Source organism: Bos indicus x Bos taurus, chromosome 25 (assembly GCF_003369695.1).
Source record: "Bos indicus x Bos taurus breed Angus x Brahman F1 hybrid chromosome 25, Bos_hybrid_MaternalHap_v2.0, whole genome shotgun sequence".
NCBI lineage: Eukaryota > Metazoa > Chordata > Mammalia > Artiodactyla > Bovidae > Bos > Bos indicus x Bos taurus.
Window position 1 is genome coordinate 35063541 of NC_040100.1, and position 23122 is coordinate 35086662.

Sequence of the window (23122 nt, forward strand, 5' to 3'; positions counted from 1 at the left end):
CAGTAGTGAAGTAAATCAGAGAAGGAGAAATATCATATGACACCCCTTAAAAGTGGACTCTCAAAAGAAATGATACAAATGAATTTACGAAACAGAAAGAGGCTCATAAACAGAGAAGGAACTTACGGAGGAAGTTCGGATGGGGGGAAGGGGTAGTTAGGGAGTTTGGGATGGACGTGTACTCACTGTTACGTTTAAAATGGACAGCCAACAAGGACGCGCTGTATAGCACAGGGAAGTGTGCTCACCGTTCTGTGCTCGTCTGGATGGAAGGGAGCGTGGGGGAGAATGGATACGTGTATGTACGGCTGAGTCCCTTTGCTGTCTACCTGAAACTGTCACAGCGTTGTGAATTGCCTATAGTCCAATACAAAAGAAAAAGTTTAAAGTTGTTTTAAAAAGAGCAGGACACGGCTGTGTTATTTATCCAGGTGAGCGAGTCGTGGAGGTGGTCTTAGATTTTGCACCCAGGGCCAGTGGCTCACTGCCTCACTCTAGTTCTGATTCTCATGGGCCCCTGCTGGACCTACCCTTTTTACTTTGAGGGTATTTGGGTTGAAATGTTCTTCCTATTTGTAGAGCATCTTATGGCTTCCAAAGCTCGCTCACTTCTGAGATCTCTTTTGAGATTTTGGGAGTCCCAAAAAATACCCAAGATGGGGGGTGTTGTTCACCCATTTCACAGATGAAGAAACTAAGATGAAGAAACTTTTCCAGAGAAAAAAGATAGTGTGTTCAGGGTCACAAACTAGGGTCCAGGGTCAGATCCAAGTTCAAGGGGGTTTTTCTGCTCCATTCCCTGGACAGCTTGACAGGTACAGTTGAATGGGTCTTGTCAGATGACTTTAAGAATTTATTATTACTTTTTTCTTCACAACAATAGTATGTGTTCATTATAGAACATTTGAAAAATACACATAAGCAACAGAAAGTGAATAAAAGCCTCCTATAGTTCACCACGCAGTGATGACATCTATTAATATTTTTACATATTTCTTAAAAATCTTTATTAAATTTTTAATAATATTGCTTCTGTCATTTATGTTCTATTTTTTGGTACCTTTGAGTAAATAAATAAAAGATGCCCTCTCCAGATAGGGGTGAATGGTTTAGCACATGGAACCAGAAAACACCCTTTTATGAACCAGCCCAGCAGCAGGGCACAGTCTGATGAGCAGGTGCAACTTGGATTTCTTCCCGACCTTGGTTCCTTGGGGAAGGGGAAGGTGCTTTTGTGCCGTGCTCAACCTGCCCTACCGTAAGTGTTGGCCCTGAGCACAAAAGCATTCTCGAACAACGTACGTATTTCTGAATCATTTCTGAAGAAATCAGCATTAATCAAAAATTCATGCAAATTATAAAACTACTCTTGAGATAAGTACGGCAATGAACCTAAACACTGACTCCAGAATTCTTTTTAAAATCTCTTTTCGAAATGGATTGTCTTTTTCTGTCATCTTGGTATCCAGCAAAATGCTTGACAGAGAGGAAATGCTCTGTGTTTGTAAAACGGAATGGAAGCGTACAGTGTGGTGGCTCTAAAATACGTCTGCAGAGTCTCTGAAAGTGTGAAATCTAATTCCTTTTCTCTTAAAAAAAAAATAAAAAGTTTTGGCTGCTGTGCTGGGTCTTAATTGCAGTGCTCGGGCTCTCTCTAGCTGTGATGTGGGCTTAGCTGCTCTGCAGCAGGTGGGATCTTAGCTTCCAGACCAGGGATCAAGTGTTGATCCGCAACATTGGAAGGTGGATGCTCAACCACTGGCCCACCAGCGAGTGCCCCTCTTCTCTTAAATACGGGCTAGCCTCATGACTTGCTCTCAACCAACAGGCAGGAGAAGTACTGTTGCATGACTTCTGAGTCTCGGTCATAAAAGAATGCAGTTTCTGCCCGGTTTCCCCCTCTCCCGGCTTCTCTGTGCCCTTGAAACTGAGCTGCCACGTTGTGAGGAAGCCCAGGCAGCCAGGTGGAGGGAGCATCTGCAGTGTGCCAGCTCTGGTTCCTGCTTCGGTCCCGGCGACAGCCAGCATCAACCCCTGGATGTGCGATGGAGTGACCATCCAGAGGATTCCAAATCCCATCCTCCAAGCTGTACCACCAGCTGAGGCTGAGTGGAGCAGTGACTGGTCCTCTGCACTGAGCCCTGCCGACTTGTAGATTCATGGGCAAAACAAACGCGTTTGTGGTGATAGATCACTCTGTTTCGGGGTGGTTTTTTAGGCAGCACTAGATATGTAGAACAGTTATGGTCCTGCTCAGTCACTCAGCTGCGTCTGACTCTTTGGGACCCCATGGACTGTAGCCCACCAGGCTCCTCTATTCGTGGGATTGTTCAGGCAAGAATACTGGAGTGGGTTGCCATTTCCTCCTCCAGGGATCTTCCTGATCCAGGGGTCAGACCCACGTCTCCCTTGTCTCCTGCATTGCAGACGGATGCCTCACTGCTGAGCCACTGGGGAGGCCATGTAGATCAGCACTCTGTGGAATATTGTGTTTACAGCAGAGACCATCAGTGCCCACTCGTCTCCTTTTGGCTGTCACCATTTCCTTCTGGACCGATGGTTTTCTGTATCTAGTATCCATGACCCTCTCTTTGTCCTCAGACGTCTGCTTGCCTAATACCTGGGTTAGGCTGTAAGCATAGAGGGATTAGGGTCCCTGGGAACATCTCTCAACCTACAACAGGGTGGAGCTTGTAGATACTCCAGCTTCCTTGCCTTTAGATGGGACATCTTCGGTTTGTCTAATGACAGAAAGACATTGATGGAACCGCCAGTGAGGCAAATGCAAAAAAATGTTCTAAGAAGAGAAAGATAAAACTAGGGTACTAATTTTTATTTTTTATATTTAAATAAATTTGGCTGTGCCAGGTCTTAATTGCAGGACACAGCATGTTGGATCTCTCCCTGTGGCATGTGGGTTCTGGACCACCAAGGAAGTCACTAGAGTAGTAACTTATAAATTTGATTAGCAAAGTGCTGTCCTATTTGCAGATCCCTTTCCCGCCTTTGTCTTATCATCTGCTTGGAGCACATCTATAGGTCCAGAATGAGTTATTTCTGTCTCTAGGAGAGGTAACCACTTGTTGGCAAGTGGTGATGCGACTGTGTGAATCCCCACCTCCTGATTCTTTAAACTCAACAGCCTCTGTAGTGCTCCTGAATGAGTTCTCTGGCCACAAGTACCCACAGAAGGAACCACCTGTCGATGGATTTTCCCAGCACTCCAATTTCAAAGTATTATGAAACGATGCCCATTAAATCATAAGTCTTGGTTGGGAATGCGGAATTCGTGAGCCAAAGTCCCGGGGTCAGCTTAGTGTTCCTCAGGCCAGAGGGAGGCCCCAGCTGTGGTCAGTAGTTCCTCAGTCTCCTGGCATTTTGGTCATGGCCTCTCAGCCCAGCAAAGGGCCAGCAACAAAGGAGATGATGAGAAGATGGAAGAAAACCTAGTGGGAGGCAGGAAGCTTGGCTGGATTAGCAAGTGACCAGAGCGAAGTCATCAAAGGGCCCGGATGAAACGATGGAGATCAGTCAGGGAGCGTGAAACACAGGCAGCGTTAAGTGATGAGAGACGGACAGGGAGGGATCAAAGGCGCTTTGGACTCACAGCGCAGCTGGCTGAGAGCTGTGTCAGCCTTGACTCTGGCTGCAGAAAGGGCAGGGGCTGGTGCCCAGCCAGCGAGGATTCCCCTTCAAGTCTCAGAGTTGGAGAACTCCAGAGAAACCTGAATCAACAGCCATTGTCTTTTGCTGGGGCTTTTACTTTGTATTTTTAAATGATTATAGATTCACAGGAAGTTGCAAAAATAGTGCACAGAGTCCCGTGAACCCCAGGGCTGACACCCTGTTATGGGGGTGCAATGTTAAGCTTGGGAAGTTGACATTGGTGCAATGCAAGAGGGAGTACAGACTTCATTTCTGCACGCGTGCGCGCATGTGTGTGTGTGTGTGAAACTGTTAGTCACGCTGCTGCTGCTGCTAAGTCGCTTCAGTCGTGTCCGGCTCTGTGCGACCCCGTAGACGGCAGCCCACCAGGCTCCCCCGTCCCTGGGATTCTCCAGGCAAGAACACTGGAGTGGGTTGCTATTTCCTTCTCCAATGCAGGAAAGTGAAAAGTGAAAGTGAAGTTGCTCAGTCGTGTCCAACTCTTAGCGACCCCATGGACTGCAGCCTACCTGGCTCCTCCATCCATGGGATTTTCCAGGCAAAAATACTGGAGTGGGTTGCCATTGCCTTCTCCGGTTAGTCACACAGTCCTGTCCAATTCTTTGTGACTCCATGAACTGTAGCCCACCAGGCTCCTCTATCCATGGAATTCTCCAGGTAAGAATACCAGAGTAGGTTGCCATTCCCTTCTCTAAGGGATCTTTCTGATCCAGAGATTGAACCCGGGTCTCCTGCGTAGGAGGCAGATTCTTTACTGTCTGAGCCACCAGGGAAGCCCCTGATGTATAGTTCTATGCAGTTTCCTCCTCCATATAGATTCCTGCACCCCCACTATAATTAAGATGCAGAACTTTCCCCCAGTCATAAACAAACGCCCTTGTGCTACATTTTTCGAGTTGCATATCCACCACTGCCCTATGTTGGTCACATTTTCCGTCACCAGAGTTTTGACATTTAGGGACGATGACATGAGTGGAGTCATACAGTATGTAACTTCTTTTTTAAAAAAATATGTATTAATGTGGCTGTGCTGGGTCTTATTTGTGGCACACGGGATCTTCAGTTGCAGCAAGTGGGATCTCATTTCCAGATCAGGATGGACCCTGGGCCCCCTGCTTTGGAGTCTTAACCTCTGGACCACCAGGGAAGTCCCCATGCAGTCTTAACATGAGCGAAAATGGACATTTTCTAATTTTAAAATTTAGGAGGTGCTTTATTTAACACTGGACCCTCTACTGTGTAAAATGTAAATATTTTACATTGTCATATCTGTTGCAGGAAGGGGGACCCCTTCCAGGGCCCGAAACTGGGCTCTTGTCTAACACTCGGAAATGAATTGTCCGAGGAGACACATGTGCTGACAAAGCAAGAGATTTTATTGGGAAAGGGCACCCAGGTGGAGAGCAGGAGGGTGAGGGAACCCAGGAGAACTGCTCTGCCATGTGGCTCGAAGTCTTGGGTTTTATGGTGATAGGATTAGTTTCCGGGTGGTCTTTGGCCAATCATTCTAATTCAGAGTCTTTCCTGGTGGCGCAGGCATCGCTCAGCCAAGATGGATGCTAGCGAGAAGGATTCTGGGAAGTGGATGGACACGCGGTGTCTCCTTTCGACCTTTCCCGAACTCTTCCGGTTGGTGGTGGCTTATTAGTTCCGTATTCCTTATCAGGATCTCCTGTCATAAAACAACTCATGCAAATAGTTACTATGGTGCCTGGCCAGGGTGGGCGGTTTCAATCAGTGTGCTTCCCCTAACATATCTGTTAATTAAAAGAAAGCTACCATCATCCATACATGCCCGTATATTCTTTGCACATGTATCGATAACAGTGAATCTTTGCTAACTTCCCTCTGACTGGGGAGAAGAATCAAAGATGCATGTAAGATTTCATCTCTGCTGAGAAAAATCGGCTCTTAAAGGTGAAAAAATTCATGGTTTTTGACTCTCCAAAGAACTGTAGTCCATAAATGTACAGCGTATCTGTGCTATTAAAATTTCACAGGTGGGGTAGCAATTAAGAAAAGAAGTCTAAAAGACTCTTTCGGGGAGGTGATGGTGAATAAAAGGTCATGAAGAGCTGCTGTGGATCTTCTTGCGCCCTAGGGGCTGGCATTTGGGAATTGCTGACTTGAACTGCGGGATGCCATAAAGTATCACCTGGAACTTGAGATGTGTGTGTCGTAACTGTCATCAGCATCTGCTGCGGGCCAGGCCACCAAGTCCTTCAGATCCACCATCTCTCTCTGAGAGGCAGATGTTCACGTTGCAACATCTTATAAATGAGGAAGTGGAGGGGTGGAGCGGTGAGGCCCTTGCACCCTCAGGATCTTGCCATTGCTAAGCGCTGAGGCTTGGATCAAACTTGGGGACATCTGACCTTACTGGGAGATCAGGGTTAAAATAGCAACCCACCCCAGTATTGATTCCTGGAGAAACCCATGGACAGAGGAACTTGACGGGCCATGGTCCATGGGGTTGCAGAGTCGGACACGACTGAGCACGCATTCAGATCAGTTATATGCAGGGTTTTCTGGGGGGTCTTGCTTGCAGCATCTCTGAGAGTATGAAGTGTGCATTTCCCATTCTCATGAAATTTAAAAAGTCTCGCCAAATGTTAGGCCAGAGTCTCATTCCTGGGATTCCAATCACCGAGCCTGGAATCACTTCCAGGGCCCCAGCAAGGCAGATGTTGGAAGTCAAAAGAGCAAGCCTCACTCCCATCAAAGGAATGATAGGCATCCCATACCCAGCAATTAAGAGGGGATTCTCAGCTGTGAATATGCCCCTGGCTTCCTGTTGCAAATCTACCCTGCTAATTAAATAACCATGACTGTGGCCTGGGGCTCCATGTAGCTTCACTCAAGACCCTAAGAAGACAATGGGAAAGCCTGGGGAGACAATGACCCCACGCTTTCTGATCAGGAATGAAAGCTTGGCTCTCCAAGGACAATGGGAATGCATGTCAGGACAGGGAAAGGTGCCCTGGATACAGGATTCATCTAGAATTCTAGTTCTGTTTCCTTAAAGAAACCCTGGTTGACTCATCCTATTCTTCCTTATTCTTCATCCTCCACACAGCTAAGATGGTGCTTTCAACTCACCGAACATACATGTCTCAGCTCAAAAATTCCTAGAGGGCTTCCCCTTGCCTACAGTCATGGTTGCCATCCCTGAGGCCACATGATCCTTTAACATAAATTACAAAGAAGGGCCCGAGAACACATGTGCACAGCCACCACTGTATAGTCTGGAAAAATACCCTCATGGATCTTACAAGTCTAACTCTTTTCATGAAATGCTTTTTAGAGACACCACCCCCTATACCCCTAAGGGCTTCCCTGGTGGCTCAGATGTAAAGAATCTTCCTGCAATGCAGGAGACCCAGGTTCCATCCCAGAGTTGGGAAGATTCCTTGCAGAAGAGAATGGCTCCCTGCTCCAGTATTCTTGCCTGGAGAATTCCATGGACAGAGGAGCCTGGCAGGTTACAGTCCATGGGGTCGCAAAGAGTCAGACATGCCTTAGCAACTAACACTTTTCCCCAGGGTTCAGTTGGCTGTGGCTTTCTTTCCTTTGGCTCCTCCAGCTAACAGAGGAAATAAACAAAGACCAGCCAGATGAGAACAAGAAAAGGCTATTTATTCGGAGCTTGACAAAACACAAGTGATGGTGGCTGACTCCCTTGTGTTTTGGCAGAGGCTCGAAGGCAGGCAGAGGAGTGGGAAAGCTTTGTAGGAGAACAAGGGGGAGGCTTCAGATGTGCCCAGGTTGGAGGCTGTTGGCATGGGGAGGTTGGGGATGAGCCACTTGGAAGTGAGGCACTGGGACTTCTCTGGTCTTCCAGCGGCTAAGACTCCAGGCTCCCAATGCAGAGGGCCTGGGGTTCGATTGTTGTAGCCACACGTTCCGGGAAACAAACTCACTTAGAAGGACAATGCAGGTAGTGGAGTGCAGTTTATTACACTGGTGGGCCCAAGGCAGAGTCTCCTCTTAGCCAAGGACCCTGACCAATTTTTGTGAAAACCTTATATACCCTAAGTGTTCGTGTTCAAACCCACCTCCCTAAATTCCCTGAAACTAGTCTGAACAAAGGAAAAGAAAGATACAATCAAAGTTGACCTGTGATTCATATGCCTTAAGCCTAGGCAGTTAACAGTGGACAATTATCAATAGGCCTGTGGTCATACCCCAGTAAGCATAATAGAATTTATGATTCTATTCGGTTACACAGATAATTAGGGTATTCTTTTAGGTGAAGGAGAGTCTAGGTACGAGCCCTGGGGCTCTTCCATGGGGTGGGGGGGGTCTGGTTTTCCAGTTGGTATGTTGTTTCCACAGATACTGGGCATAGAGCTCAAAGTCCACAGTCCAGCCCAAGATGGAGTCCTGCTTTCAAGACGGAGCCTGTTCTGTCTGTTTCCTCCTTCATGATCCCTAGTCAGGGATCTAGATCCCACATGCCCTGACTAAGATCCCCAGTTCTCCAGCTAAGACCTGCAGCGGCCAAATAAATAAATATTTTTAAAAATTCTTAAAAAGTAGGGCATCTTATGTGGATGGCTAGGGGTGTATCTAACTTTCTCTGGTTAGTCCCATGTTTCCAGAATGGACAACAATTAGGGAAGATGTCAGTTATTAATCAACTCCTGATCATTTGAGGCCAGTACAAAGTTTTGATTTTCTGGACTGGCTGCTAGAGATGGTGGTCCAACTTCCTGCAGACTGACCTACAGAATGTATGTACTTATAGAGAGCAGGCTGGCTTCCTAGCCAGATTAGTGTACATAATGGAACGGTTTCCAGGGCTGGTTGCTGTAGACTATGGGTCAGAACTCTATTTATTTTATTTTTAATTTTTATTATAGGGTTTTATTTTATTTATTTATTTTTGGCCCCATTGTTTGGCACGTGGGATCTTAGTACCCTCACCAGGAATTGAACCAGTGCCCCCTGCACTGGGAGCATAGAGTCTTAACCACTGGACCACCGGGAAGTCCTGTTATTGGAGTATATTTGATTTACAATATCGTATTAGTTTTCAGGTATACAGCAAAGTGAATCAGTTATGCATATACATATATCCGCTCTCTTTTTTTAAGATTCTTTTCCCATATAGATCATTACAGAGTGCTGAGTAGAGCACAAATATCTTTTAAATATGGTCTGGTCATTGTTTGTGTATTCATTTTCCCATAATGAATATATAAACAGAATGATAAAAGGAAAAGTTTGGCTCTTAATAGATGTATATGTTTCCATATACTGACTGGAGACAGAGGTAATACAATTATAAGCATTTATTTACCTAGTTTGAAATGAGTTAAGGATTCCTATTGAAGAGGAAAAGTTAAAATTTTACGTAACCCCCTGCTCCTTCTGCCTCTGTAACTCAGCTTGCTCCTTGCAAAGTCTAGATCACGTAGGTCATGTAGTCTCGGAAAGTGGGGACTTACACTAATACTAGGAACTGGAGCTTATCTCATTCACCCTTGTCTTGCTCTTTGCAGTTGCCTGGCCCCTGCAATCCTGCTTAATCATGCCTGTGTAAAGCTCAGGCATCCCCCTCCCCATCTTAACCGCTGTTCCCTCGAGTGAAACCCCTTAGTTTAAACCAGCCTATTAGCAGCTAGTTTTGCCCACTATAGTCTGTCTATAAAAACTCTGTAACCCCTTTGATTGGGGCTCAGAGCTTGGAGTGGTAATTCTTCTGGGCCCGCCAGCATAATAAACCTGAGTTCTCCAACTCTCTGGTGTGGGGCTTGGTTTCTTGGGTGCTGGTTTCTGCAACACTATAATTCTTAGGGATATGTACCATCCATCTAAAACATCAAGCAGATGTAAAACTCTTAAAAGGATTGTATGTACTGCCTGACATTTATTTTTTAACCTGTTTATTTCATATTTTTTGAGTGTTTCCTTAGGAAATCAAGAAGTTGAAAATTTTAAGAAGATAAAACTGTGTAAGAAATCCATGAAACCATAGACAGGCTGATAATAAAGTAGAAGAGAAATAATGTAAATAAATGGCTCCAGGACGGGTGGCATCACTATCACCTGGGAATTTGTTAGAAATGCTTATTTCCAGGTCCCAGTCCACTGATCTAGGAACTCTGGCGTGGGCCCAGCAATCTGTATTTTTAAAAATTAATTAATTAATTTTCTATATTAAATTAAAAACATTTAACTTTTTATCTTGTATTGGGGTGTAGCCGTTTGGGCTTCCCTGGTGGCTCAGTTGGTAAAAGAATCTGCTTCCAATGCAGGAGACCTGGGTTTGATCCCTGGGTTGCAAAAATCCCATGGAGAGGGGAATGACAGCCCACTCCAGTATTCTTGCCTGGAGAACCCCATGGACAGAGGGGCCTGGAGGGCTACAGTCTGTGGGGTCGCAAAGAGTTGGACTCAACTGAGCAACTAACACTTTCATTTTCTTTCTCTTGTTGCAGAGAGTGGGTTCTAGGCCTCGAGGGCTTAAGGTAGCTGTGGTGCATGGGCTTAGCTGGCCCGAGTCTTATGGGATCTTCCTGGGCCAGGGATTGAACCCATGTCCCCTGCATTGGCAGCCAGATTCTTAACCACTGGACCACCAGGGAAGTTTGGGCTCTCTGTGTTTTAACCAGCCCTTTGGGGATGCCAATGAGCAGGAAAGTTGGAGAACCACTGATTTAGATGAACACCTCAGAGTGCAATTTGACAACACATTATCCAGAAAGAACATGAAAGAAAGCAGAAAGCAATTATAAAGAAGAGAAAAGGTGCAGAACAGGCCTAATTACATAAAAGAGAGGAGCATCTGATACAAGCAGTCCGCAAGTGGGTACCACGTAGAAAGACATAACGCAGAGATCGTAGTACTTCAGTGTTGAGCCTCACCATGTAAGATGCTGGGGAGAAGGGTTACTGAGTAGAATAGGCCCAGTCATATTTTATTTATAGCTACGAGGAGAACAGCGTATGTTTTGCTGGGTACAGCTATTTCTCAAACGTCTGTAGATTTGATTGGGCTGATCAAAGTACAAATTAATTTAAATGCATCACTGAGCTTACCATAACTTTTGCTGTGATATGTTTTCTCAGACAATTTGCAATGAAACTACTGCCGTGAAATTTCTGAACATTGAAACAGGATCCCGGTATGCAAAACAGTTATTATAGGCCAGTGGCCCGTAGGATAGAATCTAAACTCAGCAGCAGGGTCTGCCTCTGCGCGTTTCATGATCTAGCCTTCCTTGTCTTAACAGGCTGGTCGTCTACTGACCCCTCCATCTCGTATGTGGTCCCCCTGTAATATCGCTGCACTTTCTTGAAGCAAACTGATGAACTCCTATGTGTCCATTAAGACCCCACTCAACACCACCCCCTGCAAGAAGCCCCTCCCAACTTCCCCAGGAAGCCTCATGTTTTGCTTTCTTTACTCCTATGGTACCCAGGACACGCCTCCATCATGTCAGGTTCCTGCACTGTGCTGTAATCATGACTGCTTCCCAGGAGACAAAGAGTTCCTTCAGTGAGGAGACCTGTGTGTTTTTCCTCTTTATATGCACAGAAAATGAAAATGTTAGTCACTCAGTCCTGTCCTACTCTTTATGACCCCATGGACTGTAGACAGCCAGGCTCCTCTGTCCATGGAATTCTCCAGGCAAGAATACGGGAGTGGGTTGCCATGTCCTTCTCCAGGGGATTTCCCAACCCAGGAATCAAAGCCAGGTCTCCCGCATCGCAGGTGGGTTCTTTACCAGCATATATTGTTGTTGCTGTTTAGTCGCTAAGTCATGTCAGACTCTGCAACCCCATGAACTGTAGCCTGCCAGGCTTCTCTGTCCATGGAATTCTCCAGCCAAGAGTACTGGAGTGGGTTGACGTTTCCTTCTCCAGAGGATCTTCCCAACCCAGGGATCAAACCCATGTCTCCTGCTTTGGCAGGCGGAGTCTTTACCGCTGAGCCAACAGGGAAGCCCTTAGTGGGATATTTCTCAGTCATGAAAAATTAAATAACGCCATTTGCAGCAGCATGGATGGATCTAGAGATGATCATATTAAGTGAAGTACGTTAGACGAAGACTTACACCATGTGACGTCACTTATATGTGGAATCTACCGTACAACACAAACGAACGTTCAAACAGAAACAGACTCATAGGCATAGAGAACAGGTTGTGATCGCCAGGTTGGAGGAGGGTGGGGAGGGGTCAATTAGGTCACAGGCATAGAGAACAGGTTGTGATCGCCAGGTTGGAGGAGGGTGGGGAGGGGTCAGTTAGGAGTTTGGAGTTAGAAGACGCAAGCTATTATTTATAGGATGGATGAACAACAAGGTCCTACTATATAGCACAGGGAACTATATTCAACACCCTGTGATAAACCAGAATGGAAAATAATATGAAAAAGAATGTGTATTTACATATAGCTGAATCCCTTTGATATATATCAGAAATTAACACAACATCACACAACATCACAAATCAACTATCCTTCAATAGAATAATTTAAAAAGATGCAGAAATGCAGGAGGACCCAACTTTACTCTGTAGCTGGCCTCCACCAGCCCTAAATTCCTTTGCTCCAAGGCCAAGCTCTTTGAAAACTCTGAAGCCTGAATTGACATCAATTATGCTGAAAGGGGAGAAAATTAATTAAAAGTTTTCGAAGGGCTCTATTCTGTCTACTCTATTTTCATGTTATCAGCAACACTGCTTTTTCTTCTGCCTGGGAGTTATTACAGTATAACATTTTCATGTTGCTTGTAGGGTAATTATGTCAAATATATGGGAGATGATAAGCGGCAGTTTGTATTATTCTGTGATTAATCTCCATACATTCTGGCATTTCAATCTGGCCTCGGAAGACGAGGTTTGCTCAACTCGGGTGTAGAAGGAGGAAAGAGTCGAGGAAGACTGGAGAGCTGAGACTGAGGTGGTTCTGCTGGGAAATATCCCAGTTTTCCCAAGCACCCACCCCCTGCCCACCCAGGTTTCAGACTTCATGCCCCAGCCAAGGTTTGTTCAGCTTAGTGCTTCTGAAAGCATGGTCTTCAAATGACTTTCATTAGACCCAGTGGAATGCTTGTGTCTAAGGCACACTCCTGGTCCCCACTCCCCCAACCCAGGGAATCGGCATTTATAAGACCTTGGCCCAGGAATCTGCATTTTCAGCTGCCCCGCTTTCCCCAAATCATTCTTGTATACTTAAAGTTTTCCAACAACTAATTCCAGACACAGTGAATTGACTCCATTTGTTGCTTTTCTTTTTAATTGAATTTTTAAAAATTTTATTTATTATTTTATTTCTTTTTGGCTGCTCTGAGTCTTGGTTGCTGCCAGCAGCCTTATTCTAGTTGTGCTGAGTGGAGGCCACTGTTCATTGCATTGTGGTGGCTTCTCTTGTTGCAGCTCACGAACTCTAGAGGGCCTAGAGGGCCAGCTCTGTGATTGTGGTGTACAGGCTTAGTGGCCGGTGGTCACTTCTAAGACCAGGAATTGAACCTGTGTCCCCTGCATTGGTAGGTGGATTCTTAAGCACTGGACCACCAGGGAAGTCCTTGACTCAATTCTTTGTAAACCCCAGATCAAATATGAAGGTTTTCCAAGATGGGGTTGAAGGCAGGAGCCAACTTTCGGATTAAAAGCTAGCTTGGATGGGGACGTCCCTGGTGGTGCAGTGGCTAGGACTCTGCGCTCTCAGTGCAGGGGCTCCAAGTTCTATTCCTGGGGTCAGGGAATTAGATCCCACACACCAGAGCTAGAGATACCAAACTCCACAACTAAAGACCCTCCAAGTGCGTGTTAAGTTGCTTCAGTCGTGTCCAACTCTGCGACTGTATGGACTGTAGCCTGCAAGGCTCCTTTGTTCATGGGATTCTCCAGGCAAGAATACAGGAGTGGGTCGTCATGCCCTCCTCCAGAGGATCTTCCTGACCCAGGGATCGAACCCCTGTCTCCTGTGTCTCCTGCCTTACAGGTGGATTCTTTACTGCTGAGCCACCAGGGAAGCCCAAAGCATGTTTTATAAGACTTCAAAAAAGAGAAGACAAAATATTAGTAGAGGTTCTGGATGAAAACTTGGGGAACAGGTCCTCAAGTTGGAACAGAGTCTGGACCAGGGGCTCCGAGGTGCGGGGGTGGGAGGGGGCCGGCTTCCCATCCTCCCGGGACAAGCGATTCCCAGTCCCCAAGTGGAATCCTGTCAGGTTAACATTAGTAAACTCCAGTAACCCCTACCCTGACAGGCAAGAAATATTGTGGCCCATGTTGGGTTCTCTCTGATCTATGATTTATTGATGGAGAGTATGAAATTTTCATTAAAACAGACTGCTGTTTCTCATTCATTTGTCACATTTTTAATTTATATTTTAAAACATTAATAAAACTGACACAGAATTTTTTTTTTTTGAAATGTCAAGGATATTTCAGAGGTGGGACCAGAGTAGAACAGGGTCTCCTGTTGTAGCAGAGGGAAGAATTGGTTCAAGAAACCATCTTCTGGTGACACCAAGTTTTCTCTCCCTGAACCCCACGCTCAGCTTAATAAAGTCTCTTGTCTCTTACAAGACGGGATTGTTTGCAAAGTCCTTTCATTTTCTTTATCTTGAGATATTTTCTAGTATGGCCTGGGATGGTCTTGGTTTATGTTTGTGTTCTTGGCATTGTTGATAATGATCGCTGTTCCTATTTGGGTGACAAATTATATGGCCTTCTGAGTCCAAGACTGCAAGGACTTTTGCATTAGACATAACCGGTTCAAGTTCTTGGTACACCCCAGCACTTTTTTTCCCCCCACGGAGTGTAAATTTTGCTTAAAAAATTTTTTTTTATTGTTTTAAACTTTTCATTTTGTACTGGACTACAGCCAATGAACAATGCTTTGATAGTTTCAGGTGGACAGCAAAAGGACTCAGCCATTAATATATTATTACATGTATCCATTCTCCCCCCAGACTCACCTCTCATCTAGGCTGCCATATAGCATTGAGCAGAGTTTCCTGTGCTACACAGTAGGACATTATTGATTATCCGTTTGAAATAAAGCTGTGTGTGTGTGTCCATCCCGACCTCCCTAACCAGCCCTTCCTCCTATCCTTCCCCTCCGCAACCGTAAGTTCATTCTCTAAGCCTGTGAGTGTGTTTCTGTTTCATAGCTGGGTTTATCTGTGTCATCTTGTAGATTCCACGTGTGTGTGTCTGTGTGTACATATAAGTGATATCACACAGTATTTGTCTTTCTCTGTTTGACTTACTTCACTCCGTCTGATAATCTCTAAGTCCGTCTGTGTTGCTGCACATCTCATTCTTTTATGTGGCTGAGTAATATTCCATTATATGTTTGTATCCCATCTTTATCCATTCATCTGTCGGTGGACACTTTATGTTCTTTATTCCATGTCTTGGTTATTGTAAAGAGTGCAGCGATGAACACTGGAGCACAATACTTCTCTTTAGCCTGGATTCTCACTGGTAGACAGGAGATAATAGTAACACTGCTTCTATGTTATTAGGAGTTTAGATGAGTGACGTGGCTGGCACAGTGTTTGGCATACAGCAAGTGACTAATATATGATCGCTGCCATCATAACTGTGGTCATTACTGTCATTAGACTCTGCAGAGGCCTGGTCCATACTTATCTCATGGCCTCACCTCCCCACTGCACTCCCCTAGACAGCCTCTCTCCAGCAACTTGGGACTTCTTTCGGTTCTTTGTCGAGTTGCCTCAGGCCACTGGCTGCTTCCCTTTTCCACCTGAATAATTCTTAATTAATGTTCAGCTCTTGGTTCAAACATCACTCCCAGGGAAGCCTTCCCCGACTCCTCCTGTGAGATCAAATCCCCCATTATCAGCTCCTGCAGCCTCGTACACCTCGCTCCTGTAGAACTTGACGCTGGAGTGCTTTTCCATTCAGTTTGCTGATCCTTTGGTTCACGCTCATCTCTCTTGCCAGACTGTCAGCACCAAGGGGGCAGGAGCTGTGTCCCGTCTGCATGTCACTGGTTCCTGGTACCCAGTGCAATGATGAGACATCCCAAGTGGTCAGTAAGAAGTGGGTGAATTTTATACAATGGAATATGACTCAGCCACCAAAAAGAATGAAACAATGCCATTTTCAGGGACGTGAATGGACCTAGAGATTATCACACAAAATGAAGTAAGCCAGCCAAAGAAAGACAAATATGTTATCACTTATTTGTGGAATCTAAATAAAATGATGCAAATGAACTTTACACGCAAAACAGAAATGAAATGTGGTTACCAAAGGGGAAAGGGGAGAAGGATAAATTAGGAGTTTGGGATTAACATATCCACACTACATATATATAAAATAGATACCCAGCAAGGTCCTACTGTACAGCACCCCCAGCCTCATCCCATCCTCTTCCCCAGCCACGCCCCCACCTCCCCTCCCCTCCTCCCCAAGCATCCCACAAGAGAAAAGACTCCTGATTCTTGTGTCTTCCAGATACTGTCCTGGAACCCTGGACTGCCTGAGCAAAAATGGCTCAGGGATCTCAAACATTTGTTCATCCCCCCTATATTGTTCACACAGATGACAGCCAGATGGTGACAAAACCTCCAAGTTTAAAGAGAATGGAAGTAACTGTGGAAAAAATAGCAACTCACAAATATGGTATTTTAGTAATCAATGTATTAATTTATCCAAGGATTAAATTAGTCAATAAAGATTTATTGAGCCCTTCATTATATTCTAGGCACTTGGTTGGGGACTGGGGATACAGTGACTGGGGATATATTTTTAAGTCTCAAATAGATACGGTATAATTTAAATATAGCACAAATTTCTCTATTATATTAAAATGATATACATTGCTGCTTTTACACACTTATTTTGAATAATTATAGTCAACAACACCAGAATCATCTTTTGAAGATGGTAGAAGTTGATGAGAATTTTAAAAAAAGGAGAATAGGTAGAAATAGAAAAAAAAAGTTTATTTTTCTTTTCCATTATGGCTTATTAGAGGGTATTGAATGTAGTTCCCCCCTGGAGAAGGAAATGGCAACCCTCTCCAGTATGCTTTCCTGGGGAATCCCATGGACAGGGGAGCCTGGTGGGCTACAGTCTAGTGGGGTCACAAAGAGCTGGACACGACTGAGCGACTCAGCACAAATGTAGTTCCCTGGGCTATACAATTGGCCCTTGTTGTTTATCCATTCTATATATAATAGTTTGTATCTGCTAATCCTAAACACCCAATCCACCCCTCCCCACACCCCCCCACCCCGGCAACCACAAGTCTTCTCTATGCCCCTGAGTCTATTTCATATTAATAGATAAGCTTATTTGTGTCGTCTAAAATGATATGTTTTTTAAAATATTTATTTTAATTGGAGGCTGTTTACTTTACAATATTGTGGTGGTTTTTTGCCATACATTGACATGAATCAGCCATGGGTGTGCATGTGTTCCCATCCTCACCCTCCCTCCCACCTCCCTCCACATCCCATCCCTCAGGGTCATCCCAGTGCACCAGCCCTGAGCACCCTGTCTAAAATGATACGTTTTTATACACTGAGTGGTCAGTAAGCACTGGGTGGATTTTGTCTGACAGGGAACAATCTTTAAGATCAGTGGTTATGTGTGAAAAACAAGGTTAAAACAGTGTTTACTTTGCTCCCATTTGTGTAAAAATAAAAAGAAAGAAAAAGTAAGGTGGAGTAGGAAGAATACATAAACATATATGCTCTGGAGAACCTAAAGGGCTATAGACAAACATCCAATCTATAGCATTCGTTCCTGGTCCCCCAGATTCACGTCTTTCTCATACTTGGAATACATTCATTATATCCTGCTGCTGCTAAAGTCACTTCAGTCGTGTCCGACTCTGTGTGACCCCATAAACAGCAGCCCACCAGGCTCCTCTGTCCCTGGGATTCTCCAGGCAAGAGTATCGGAGTGGGGTGCCATTGCCCTCTCCGATCATTATATCCTAACAGACCCCAAACCTTAACTCATACACAGTAAAGTGTATAAAACACGAAAAACACAACACACACGTGTCTTGTCTGGGTTAATACAATCACACGGCCCCAAATTTCTGAAGATAGACTCGTGTCTGTAGTGAGTGGTCTCTCTCCAGCCTCAGGTCCCTGCCCACTGGGGCTTCTCCCAGAAACCACCCAGCACCATCCCTTTAGGTTCTCCAGAGCAGGTGTGTTTATATATTCTTCCTACTCCACCTTACTTTTCCTTTCTTTTATTTTTACACAAATTGGAGCAAAGTAAACATTGTTCTAACCTTGCTTTTTACACTTAACAACTGATCGTAAAGATTGTTCCCTGTAAGTACACAAAAAAGCTTTCATATTCTTTTTACTGCTACTTTTTGATAGCCGTGGGGATGTCAATGGTGAATTATTAATAGTAAACCAATACAATGGAAAACTTCTGCAGGGCTTTGCTGTCATGAAAAGAAGTTCCTGGGATAGAAAAGAACTGGTGGAAAAAAACCAGATTATATTTGAGCACCTGTATTACCATGTTTGTGTAAAACATACTGTGTGTTAGTTGCTCAGTCGTGTCCAACTCTTTGTGCAAGGACTGTAATCTGCCAGTTTCCTCTGTTCATGGAATTCTCCAGGCAAGAATACTGGAGTGGATTGCCATTCTGTTTTCCAGAGGATCTTCCCAATCCAGGTCTCCTGTACTGCAGGGAGATATATATATATATATATATATGAAAAAGTGAAAGTGTTAGTCACTCAGTTGTGTCCAACTCTTTGTGATCCCATGGACTGTAGCCCGCCAGGTACTCTGTCCATGGGGATTCTCCAAGCAAGAAAACTGGGCTGGGTTGCCATTCCCTTCTCCAGGGGAAATTCCCAACCCAGGGATTGAACCCCAGTCTCCTGAATTGCAGGCAGATTCTTTACCATCTGAGGCGCACCAGGTGGGTATGAACAACAGACATTTATTTCTCACAGTTCTAGAGGCTGAAAGTCCGAGGTCAAGGTGCCAGCAAATTTGGGGTCTGATGGGGGTCTGCTTCCTGGTTCATGGACAGTTGTCTTCTCTGAGTCCTCCCAAGGCAGAAGGGGACAAGGAGCTCTCTGGGGTCTTTTTTTTTTTTTATCAAAGTACTAATTGCATTCATGAAGGCCACACCCTTGTGACCTAATCACCTTTCAAAGGCCCCACCTCCACACACCATCACCCTGAGAGTTAGAATTTCATCATATGAATTTGTGGTACCCATCAGGACTCAGCGAGTCTCCTGGGCACAAAGCCTTTCTGTGTCCCCTATTTTTTAAAAAAATTTATTATTTTTTAAATTAATTAATATATTTTACTTTACAATATTGTATTGGTTTTGCCATACATTTACTTGAATCCGCCATGAGTGTACATGTGTTCCCCATCCTGAACACCCCTCTCACCTCCTTCCCCATCCCATCCCTCTGGGTCATCCCAGAGCACCAGCCCCGAGCACCCTGTGTCATACATCAAACCTGGACTGGTGATTTGTTTTACATATGATATTTTACATGTTTCAATGCCATTCTCCCAAACCATCCCACCCTCGCTCTCTCCCACAGAGTCCAAAAGACTGTTCTATACATCTGTGTCTTTTTTGCTGTCTCGCATACAGGATTATCATTAGCTTCTTTCTAAATTCCATATATATGTGTTAGTATACCGTATTGGTGTTTTTCTTTCTGGCTTACTTCACTCTGTATAATAGGCTCCAGTTTCATCCACCTCATTAGAACTGATTCAAATGTATTCTTTTTAATGACTGAGCAATATTCCATTGTGTATATGTACCACATTTTCTTATCCATTCGTTTGCTGATGGACATCTAGGTTGCTTCTATGTCCTGGCTATTATAAACAGTGCTGCGATGAACATTGGGGTACACGTGTCTATTTCGATTCTGGTTTCCTCCGTGTGTATGCCCAGAAGTGGGATTGCTGGGTCATATGGCAGTTCCATTTCCATTTTTTAAGGAATCTCCACACTATTCTCCATAGTGGCAGTACTAGTTTGCATTCCCACCAACAGTGTAAGAGGGTTCCCTTTTTTCCACACCCTCTCCAATATTTATTGCTTGTAGACTTTTTGATAGCAGCCGTTCTGACCAGCATGAGATGGTACTTCACTGTGGTTTTGATTTGCATTTCTCTGATAATGAGTGATGTTGAGCATCTTTTCATGTGTTTGTTAGCCATCTGTATGTCTTCTTTGGAGAAATGTCTGTTTAGTTCTTTGGCCCACTTTTTGATTGGGTCTTTTATTTTTCTGGAATTGAGCTGCAGGAGTTGCTTGTATATTTTTGAGATTAATTCTTTGTCCGTTGCTTCATTTGCTAAGCAGCCTTCATTCAGCCTCCATGGCCTTCCTTGAGTTCTACTGGGCAGATTCAAGCAGTTGTTAATTAGGGAAGGGAGGGGATGTGAGACCAGGGAGAAATGGTCAAGAGCAACCTCAGGGCAGGGTCCTGTTTCCCCATCGACTGATACCCATAACAGTATCTTTGAGCTGTTTTGCAGATACTGAAATGCCCTCCAGGTGGGAGAAGTTAAAGATTAATGATGGTATGACTGCCCGCAAGCATGTAGACCCCGGACCAACAATTGGACCTGAAGGTTGATGATGCTGACTCCTACTTACCTCACCACCAACTCATCAGAAGAATGTCCATGACATGATCATGTGCTCTTTGAATCATTACTTTAAAACTTCTCACTATCTTCTCCAAGTTGGGAGACACAATTTTGAGGGCATGAGCCCACCGCGTCCCCTTTTGCCTGGCAAAGTAATAAAGCGCCTCTTTTCTACTTCACCCAAGGCTGTCTCTGAGATTCAATTCCACACTGGTGTACAGAGAAGCTGAGCTTTTGGTATCATTTGTTGGTGGTGGTGGGGGGGGGGGACTATGAACATATAGTCTATGGCATTCCACTCCTGATCCTCCTGATTCATGTCTTTCTCACCTGCAAAACATACTCATTACATCCCAACAACTCCCACATCTTAACTCATCCCAACATCAGCTTTCAAGTCTAAAATCCTAAATCTCATCTAAGCATCACCTCAATCAGAGATGGGAGAGACACCAGGTCTGAGTTATCCTGAGACAAATTGCTCTCTAGCATGAACCATGTGAAATCCAACAAATGAGCTTCTAAAACACAATGGCGGGTGAGTAATATTCCATTGTACATGTGTACCACATCTTCTTTGCTGCTGCCACTGCTAAGTAGCTTCAGTCATGTCCGACTCTGTGCAACCCCATAGATGGCAGCCCACCAGGCTCCCTCGTCCCTGGGATTCTCCAGGCAAGAACACTGGAGTGGGTTGCCATTTCCTTCTCCTTTAGGATATACTAATAACAACAGCAACAACAAGAACCTTAGAAATATCTCAAGTGGCCATTAACAGGAGAATGGTTAAATTATTTTTAGTATAATCATACCGTGGAATACTCTACAGCAATAAAAAAGAACAAATTATTGAGACATGACAGCATGACAAACTTGTATCATTTTATTTACATAAATTACGAGAAGGGGCAAAACTAATCCATGGTGCTAGAACTTGGCAATGCCAAAGAATGTCAGACTACTGCACAATTGCACTCATCTCACACGCTAGCAAAGTAATGCTCAAAATTCTCCAAGCCAGGCTTCAACAGTACATGAACTGAGAACTTCCAGATGTTCAAGCTGAATTTAGAAAAGGCAGAGGAACCAGAGATCAAATAAATTTTCTGTTGGATCATAGAAAAGGCAAGAGAGTTCCAGAAAAACATCTATTTCTGCTTTATTGACAACGCCAAAGCCTTTGACGGTGTGGATCCCAACAAACTGGGAAATTCTTCAAGAGATGGGACTACCAGACCACCTTACCTCCCTCTTGAGAAATCTGTATGCAAGTAAAGAAGCAACAGTTAGAACTGAACATGGAACAACAGACTGGTTCAAAATTAGGAAAGGAGTACATGAAGGCTGTATATTGTCACCCTGCTTATTTAACTTATGTGCAGAGCTCATCATAAGAAATACTGGGACAAGTGTGGGACAGACATTTCTATTCTCAAAGAGAGAAATGGAAAATAAGAAAAAAAGCAAAACCAGATTTCAAGGGAGTCCAAACTATGAGACAAATTCCATGAAATCTTAAGACTGGAGAATAATCCTCTTTGGCTCAAGGCTCTATCCTTTAGGATTACTGGGGCTGTGATCCCACCCTCCAGACCTGGTGTACTGCCTTTTACTATAGGCTGAGGATGGCAACCCTTTAGGCAATGGCACCCCACTCCTGTACTCTTACCTGGAAAATCCCATGGACGGAGGAGCCTGGTGGGCTGCAGTCCATGGGGTCACTAAGAGTCAGACATGACTGAGCGACTTCACTTTCACTTTTCACTTTGATGCGTTGGAGAAGGAAATGGCAACCCACTCCAGTGTTCTTGCCTGGAGAATCTCAGGGACGGGGGAACATGGTAGGCTGCCATCTGTGGGGTCGCACAGATTCGGACATGACTGATGTGACCTAACAGCAGCAGCAGCAGCAGCAGCAGCAGCAGCAGCAGCAGCAGAGGATGGAAGACAGACCAGGAATGGTGGTGGTCCTAGGAACCTCAGCTGTAAGCCCACCTCCTCCCTGGGTGCTGGGCATATCAAAAGTGCCTTAGACATGTAGCAGATAAAAGGTAAAGTGTCTGTACATAAAGAAGCAGGAATGGCTTTGTCAGAGAGATCTTCAAATCTACTCTCATTTGTTTTAGAGCCTCACTTGCAGACATCATCACTTCAGCTGATTGTAGTAATAAATTAGCTGTGACCTCCCCATCGTTAGCCATGGTTCTCCAGTGCTGAGATGCCTCTGCCCAAATCAACCTGCTCACTTGACGGATGAGGATGTATATTCCCTCTACTGCTCCTCCAGCAGAAGACAAGCCTTGGTGAATTGTCACCGTTCAGTTGCTAAGTCATGTCCAACTCTTTGTTACTTCATGTACTGCAGCACGCCAGGCTTCCCTGTCCTTCACCATCTCCTGGAGTTTGCTCAAACTCATGTCCATTGAGTCAATGATGCCACCCAACCATCTCATCTTCTGTGGCCCGCTTCTCCTCCCGCTCCCAATCTTTCCAGCATCAGAGTCTTTTCCAAAGAGTCAGCTCCTCACCTCAAGCGGGCAAAGTAAAATTTGTGAATTGAGTCAAGTTCAAATTAGTATATGAAGAACTTTCAAAACAGGCAGTCCCTGGGCAGGGATGGGGGGTGGGGGTGGGGGGTGTGTGTGTGAAAAATAATAACATGGGTTCTTAGAGACAACAGAGTTGGGATCCAGGATCTTATTACAAGCTGTGTCATTTTAAAATTTGGTCTTATTTTTACTATGCTTGGTCTTCACTGCTGCGTGTGGGTTACTCTCTAGTTGCGGTGCGTGGGCTTCTCCTTGTGGGGGCTTCTCTCCGGGTTGCAGAGCATGGGCTCCAGGGTG